This window comes from Triticum dicoccoides, chromosome 6B (genome assembly GCF_002162155.2).
Source record: "Triticum dicoccoides isolate Atlit2015 ecotype Zavitan chromosome 6B, WEW_v2.0, whole genome shotgun sequence".
NCBI classification, from domain to species: Eukaryota; Viridiplantae; Streptophyta; class Magnoliopsida; order Poales; family Poaceae; genus Triticum; species Triticum dicoccoides.
The window spans coordinates 479,629,189-479,635,562 of record NC_041391.1 but is presented as its reverse complement, the minus strand read 5'-3'; positions in this window follow the sequence as shown (position 1 = coordinate 479,635,562).

Genomic DNA, 6,374 nt, shown 5'->3' with positions numbered 1-6,374 from the left:
GACTCGTGGGCCCCTCGGGCGGCCACCGACATACTTCTTCCTCCTATATATACCTATGTGCCACGAAAACATCTAGGAGCACCAGGAAACACAATTTCCACCACAGTAACCTTCTGTATCCGCGAGATCTCATCTTGGAGCCTTCACCGGCACTCTGTCGGAGGGGGAATCGACCACGGAGGGCTTCTACATCAACATCCTTGCCCCTCCGATGAGTTGTGAGTAGTTTACCACAGACCTACGGGTCCATAGTTATTAGCTAGATGGCTTCTTCTATCTTTTTGGATCTCAATACAATGTTCTCCCCCTCTCTTGTGGAGATCTAGTCGATGTAAACTCTTTTTGCGATGTGTTTGTCGAGATCCGATGAATTGTGGGTTTAGGATCAAGTTTATCTGATGAATTCTTTTATGTATGATTGAGTTATCTTTGCAAGTCTCTTCGAATTATCAGTTTGGTTTGGCCTACTAGATTGATCTTTCTTGCCATGGGAGAAGTGCTTAGCTTTGGTTTCAATCTTGCGGTGTCCTTACCCAGTGACAGAAAGGGTTGCAAAGCACGTATTGTATTGTTGCCATCGAGGATAACAACATGGGGTTTATATCATATTTCTTGAGTTTATCCCTCTACATCATGTCATCTTGCTTAATGCATTACTCTGTTCTTATGAACTTAATACTCTAGATGCAGGCAGGAGTCGGTCGATGTGTGGAGTAATAGTAGTAGATGCAGGCAGGAGTCGGTCTACTTGTTATGGATGTGATGCCTATATACATGATCATGCCTAGATAATCTCATAACTATGCGCTTTTCTATCAATTGCTCGACAGTAATTTGTTTACCCACCGTAATACTTATGCTATCTCGAGATAAGCCTCTAGTGAAACTTATGGCCCCGGGTCTATCTCTTATCATATTTGCTTTCAATCTAGTTTTATTTGCATCTTTACTTTTTGCATCTATATTATAAAATACCAAAAATATATTTATCTTATCTTACTATCTTTATTAGATCTCGCTTTCGCAAGTGGCCGTGAAGGGATTAACAACCCCTTTATTGCGTTGGTTGCGAGTTATTTGTTTGTTTGTGTAGGTGCGTGGGAATTTTGAGGAGCCTCCTACTGGATTGATACCTTGGTTCTCAAAAACCGAGGGAAATACTTACGCTACTATTGCTGCATCACCCTTTCCTCTTCGAGGAAAACCAACGCAAGCTCAAGACGTAGCACCATTTCGGCTATTTTGTCTTTGCTTTGGCGATGAGCAGCCTATTCGGCTCTCAACTCTTCGGCCGCCTTTAGGGCAGCCGCATTGCTAGCCCGGGCCTATTCCTTGGCCAGGGCAAGTTCCGCCCTCAGGGCTTCCACGGCAGCAGCACCGTCTGCAGTCCAAGCATTAATATTATGCTCCTCTCAATTTTTCCTATAAAAAGTAAGGAAAGCAGAGCACATACCTTGTGACTCGTTAAGCCACTCGTTCACAAGTGTGATATCGGCATCAATAACTCCAATCTGCCTCCTCAGTTCGGCAACTTCAACGGACCGGTCGGCTGCCGAATCCTTAGACACCTGCACATAAATACAGCGCGATCATTACTTAACAATGTGATCCTCTGTTTGCCACCTATGGCCGGCAACCAGAGTCTCAGGGGCTACTATCCATATGGAGCACACCTAGCGCGTGCGTCATAGCCAAAAATTATGTATTCTCATTACATACCTCAAAGCCTCTGAGTAGGCTCGTAAAGGCCTCATTCAACCCGCTTGTGGCGGATGAAATCTTCTCAAGCACCGTGCTCATTATTAAACGGTGCTCCTCCGAGAGAGCAGCTCGCTCCAGAAGGCCCGTCAGTGTGTTTGGCTGGACGCCGAACTGTGCCGGACCCTTCTTATCGCCCCCTCGTGGGAGCCGAACGCTCCGGGCTCAGGGCGGCCGAAGTATTAGCTTCTGGCTTTGGCAAGTCTGGACTCCTCCATGACGACACCTCGTGGTCGCCCACCTCATGAGGCGAAGAGGTTGGTGGGGTCTCACTATCCATCATCTCCGGAAGGAGATCCCCCAAAGACGAACTCTGTCGAGAAGAGCTGCTAGCCGGACTGCAAAGAATGGATCCTGGTTATTGTTCTCGGAGAAGGAAGCAGTACCTTCGTATTTACAATTAACTTACAGCTCGGCTGAGGGCTAGCCCGTTGGTGGGCACGGCGCGGTGAGGACGCCCTTCGGGGCAGGGCCCCCTGGTGAAGCTTTCTTCCCTTGTCTGGGCACCTCCGTCTCCAAGTCTTCAGAGGCAGCCCTCTTCTTCCTGCGAGGGGAGGAGGCCTTAGATTCCCCTCCCCGACTATCCTCCTTTGGGGAGGTAGAAATTCCCCCGGTTTGGATGTGCAATGTGTGAAGTTCTGCTTCTCTGTTCTTCCCTTCGTCTTTCCCCGAGGGCACTTTCCTTAGCACACGACCAAGCATCTTGGCTATGGTGGGGCTAGGCGAGCCTTCGGGAAGTGGCGCCGGACACCTGATTCTCTCCGCCTTGCTGAGCCACTCCTGGCCAGGGAAGATTTTCAGAATAATTTATGATAAAAATAAACAAAGTGTTCGGTTTCAGGGTTGCTTACTTGGGTATCTGGGCGGTTGCAGCTCAGGCCCGCATCCTCGGTGGTGTCCGGACACTTTACTTGTGGTCCGAAGAATAACTTACACATCCCTTCAAGCGTGATGCCGAAGAAGTGCTGAATAGTCCGTGGACCTTCCGGATTGAACTCCCACATTCGGAGAGGCCGGCATTTGCACGGCAAGATCCGTCGAACTAGCATTACCTGAATTACCCTTACAAGGCTGATGTCCCTCTCAAGAATCTCCTGTATGCGGCTCTGCAACGTTGATACATCATTAGCAGGTCCCCAATCCCATCCTATGTTGGCCCATGACGCTAGTTGAGGCGGAGGGCCAGAACGGAAGTCAGGGGCAGCCACCCACTTTGTGCCTATGGGAGCCGTGACGTAAAACCACCTCCGCTGCCATAGATCGGACACCTCCGGGAAGGAACGCTCTGGCCATGGGGCGTCGGCGTTCCTGCTTATTACAGCACCTCCGCACTCCGCATGTTGCCCCTCAATCATCTTCGGCTTCACATCGAAGTTCTTGAGCCATAAGCCGAAGTGTGGGGTGACGTGGAGAAAAGCTTCGCACACAATGATGAATGACGAGATATGAAGGATGGCGTCTGGAGCTAGATCATGAAAATCTAGCCCGTAGTAGAACATGAGCCCTCTCACGAAGGGATCAAGAGTGAAGACTAAGCCGCGGAGGAAGTGAGAAACAAATACGACGCTCTCATTGGGCTTGGGAGTAGGGATGATCTGCCCTGGAGCAGGGAGCCTGTGCCTAATGTCGGCGGTCAGGTATCCGACCTCCCTAAGCTTCGCGATATCCTCCTTAGTGACAGAGGAAGCCACCCACCGGCCTTGAGGGTTTGATTCGGACATGATTGAAGATCCGGAGGGATTAAGCTTGGGCTTCGGGTGTTGGAACTCGAGATGCGAAAAGGCGCAAGCGTGGTAGAAAAGAGGGATAGGCCTCGGCCCCTCTATAAAGGGGGTGAATATCAAGCGTCCTCAGCGTAACCGCTTGGGGCTTACCTAAAAAACATGGAGTCATACCAACAGTCGTCATGGGGTTGCGCACGCCCGTATTGATGGAAGATCCCGCGATAAGGGGAACACGGTCTCTGCTTTGGCAAGCTGTGCCAATAAAACCGCCTCGTAAAGCGTATCGAGGCAGGCCAGGAAAAACCGGTTCGTGTTGGACTAGACCATGGCGTAAGAACACACCATACAAAAATTGCCAGCATATCAGATTTATGAAGTGCTATGCTCTCTACGGAGGTGTGCGGAAATTATCTCGCGAAGCTGGACACAATCCTTAAATCTACTTCAGAGTATTCGGAGATGGAACCCGCCTTGCAATGCCGAAGACAATCTACGCGCCGGACTCATCGTCATTGAAGCCTGGTTCAGTGGCTACTGAGGGAGTCCTGGATTAGGGGGTATCCGGACAGCCGAACTATACACTTTGTCTAGACTATTGGAGCGTGAAGATACAAGACTCAAGACTTCGTCCCGTGTCCGGATGGGACTCTCCTTTGCGTGGAAGACAAGCTTGGCGATCCAGATAATAGATTTCGTTCTTTGTAACCGACTCTGTGTAAACCATACCCCCTCCGGTGTCTATATAAACCGGAGGGTTTAGTCCTTAGAGACACAATCATAATCATCATAGGCTAGCTTCTAGGGTTTAGCCTCTACGATCTCATGGTAGATCAACTCTTGTACTACTCATATCATCAATATCAATCAAGCAGGAAGTAGGGTTTTACCTCCATCGAGAGGGCCCGAACCTGGGTAAAACATCGTGTCCCTTGCCTCCTGTTACCATAAGCCTTAGACGCATAGATCGGGACCCCCTACCCGAGATCCGCCGGTTTTGACACCGACACCCCCTTTCCTATTCCAAGTGGGAGAAGGGGGGAAGGAGGAGGAGGAGAGAAGGAAGGAGGGGGCGCCACCACTTCCCCTTGTCCAATTCGGATTGGGGCAAGGGGGCGCGCGCCACCTCCTGGCCGGCCCTGTCTCTTCTCCACTAAGGCCCATTAGGCCTAATAACTTCCTTGGGGGTCCCGGTACTCTGAAACTTATCCAAAACTACCCGAACCATTCTGGTGTCCGAATGTAGCCTTCCAATACATGAATCTTTATGTCTCGACCGTTTCGAGACTCCTCGTCATGTCCGTGATCTCATCTGGGACTCTGAACAAACTTTGGTCATCAAAACACATAACTCATAATACAAATCGTCATCGAACATTAAGCATACGGACCCTACGGGTTCGAGAACTATGTAGACATGACCAAGACACATCTCCGGTCAATAACCAATAGCAAAACCTGGATGCTCATATTGGCTTCTACATATTCTAGGAAGATCTTTATCGGTCAAACAACATACCAACATACGTTGTTCCCTTTGTCATTGGTATGTTACTTGCCCGAGATTCGATCATTGGTATCATCATACTTAGTTCAATCTTGTTACCGGCAAGTCTCTTTACTCGTTTCGTAATGCTTCATCCCGCAACTAACTCATTAGTCACGTTGCTTGCAAGGCTTATAGTGATGAGCATTACCGAGAGGGCCCAGAGATACCTCTCCGATACACGGAGTGACAAATCCTAATCTCAATCTATGCCAACCCAACAAACACCTTCGGAGACACCTGTAGAGCATATTTATAATCACCCAATTACGTTGTGACGTTTGATAGCACACAAGGTGTTCCTTCGGTATTCGGGAGTTGCATAATCTCATAGTCCAAGGAACGTGTATAAGTCATGAAGAAAGCAGTAGCAATGAAACTGTAACGATCATAATGCTAAGCTAACGGATGGGTCTTGTCCATCACATCATTCTCCTAATGATGTGATCCCGTTCATCAAATGACAACACATGTCTATGGTTAGGAAACATAACCATCTTTGATTAACGAGCTAGTCAAGTAGAGGCATACAAGGGACACTATGTTTTGTCTATGTATTCACACATGTACTAAGTTTCTGGTTAATACAATTCTAGCATGAATGATAAACATTTATCATGATATAAGGAAATATAAATAACAACTTTATTATTCTCTTTGGGGCATACTTCCTTCACAAAGCCCCCCACCCCACTTTGTTTTCGGTTTGCGGGAGAAAACACATTCAGACCGATCGGCGAACCTATACAGACTCGCATTGGATGGCAAAACACGTCTAAATCATGTGGTTTGGACGATTGCGAATGGTTTGAGGGCCAACATTAGATCTGACAGTAATAATTATGAAGGAAAACAGGTGGAACAACCTGTTAAAAATAAAATTATAGTTGGAAAAAAATACCGTACAAGACTTCTTTTGTCAGATTTATAAATCACACTCAACCAACAATAAACCAAAAGGGACTCATAAAAGTTACCTTCATACTAGTCTTAAAGATCACAATAGCTTGAAATGAGATCTAGAAGTCGCTAAAGAAACATCGGTATCTGTTGGAGCAGCACCCTACATAGTACAGGTGCGCAATCCATCACCACACGTCCAGATAGTTGGAGAAACCAAACTATGCGACAGAAACACATAAGATATAAAAGTTAATGTACCAATAGCTAGCCAATTGCTCCCCTTGATAGACACACCAACTACCAAGATTCGAATAGAGCCAACATATTTGACGAGACAAACTCTCACAGGCCATTCATCGGCGCCGGATCAAGTGTGGAAGTAGGGAGAGGCTGAAGAGACCTTATTCAAACATGACAGTCACCCCCAGCTGGGCAGGATAGACCAC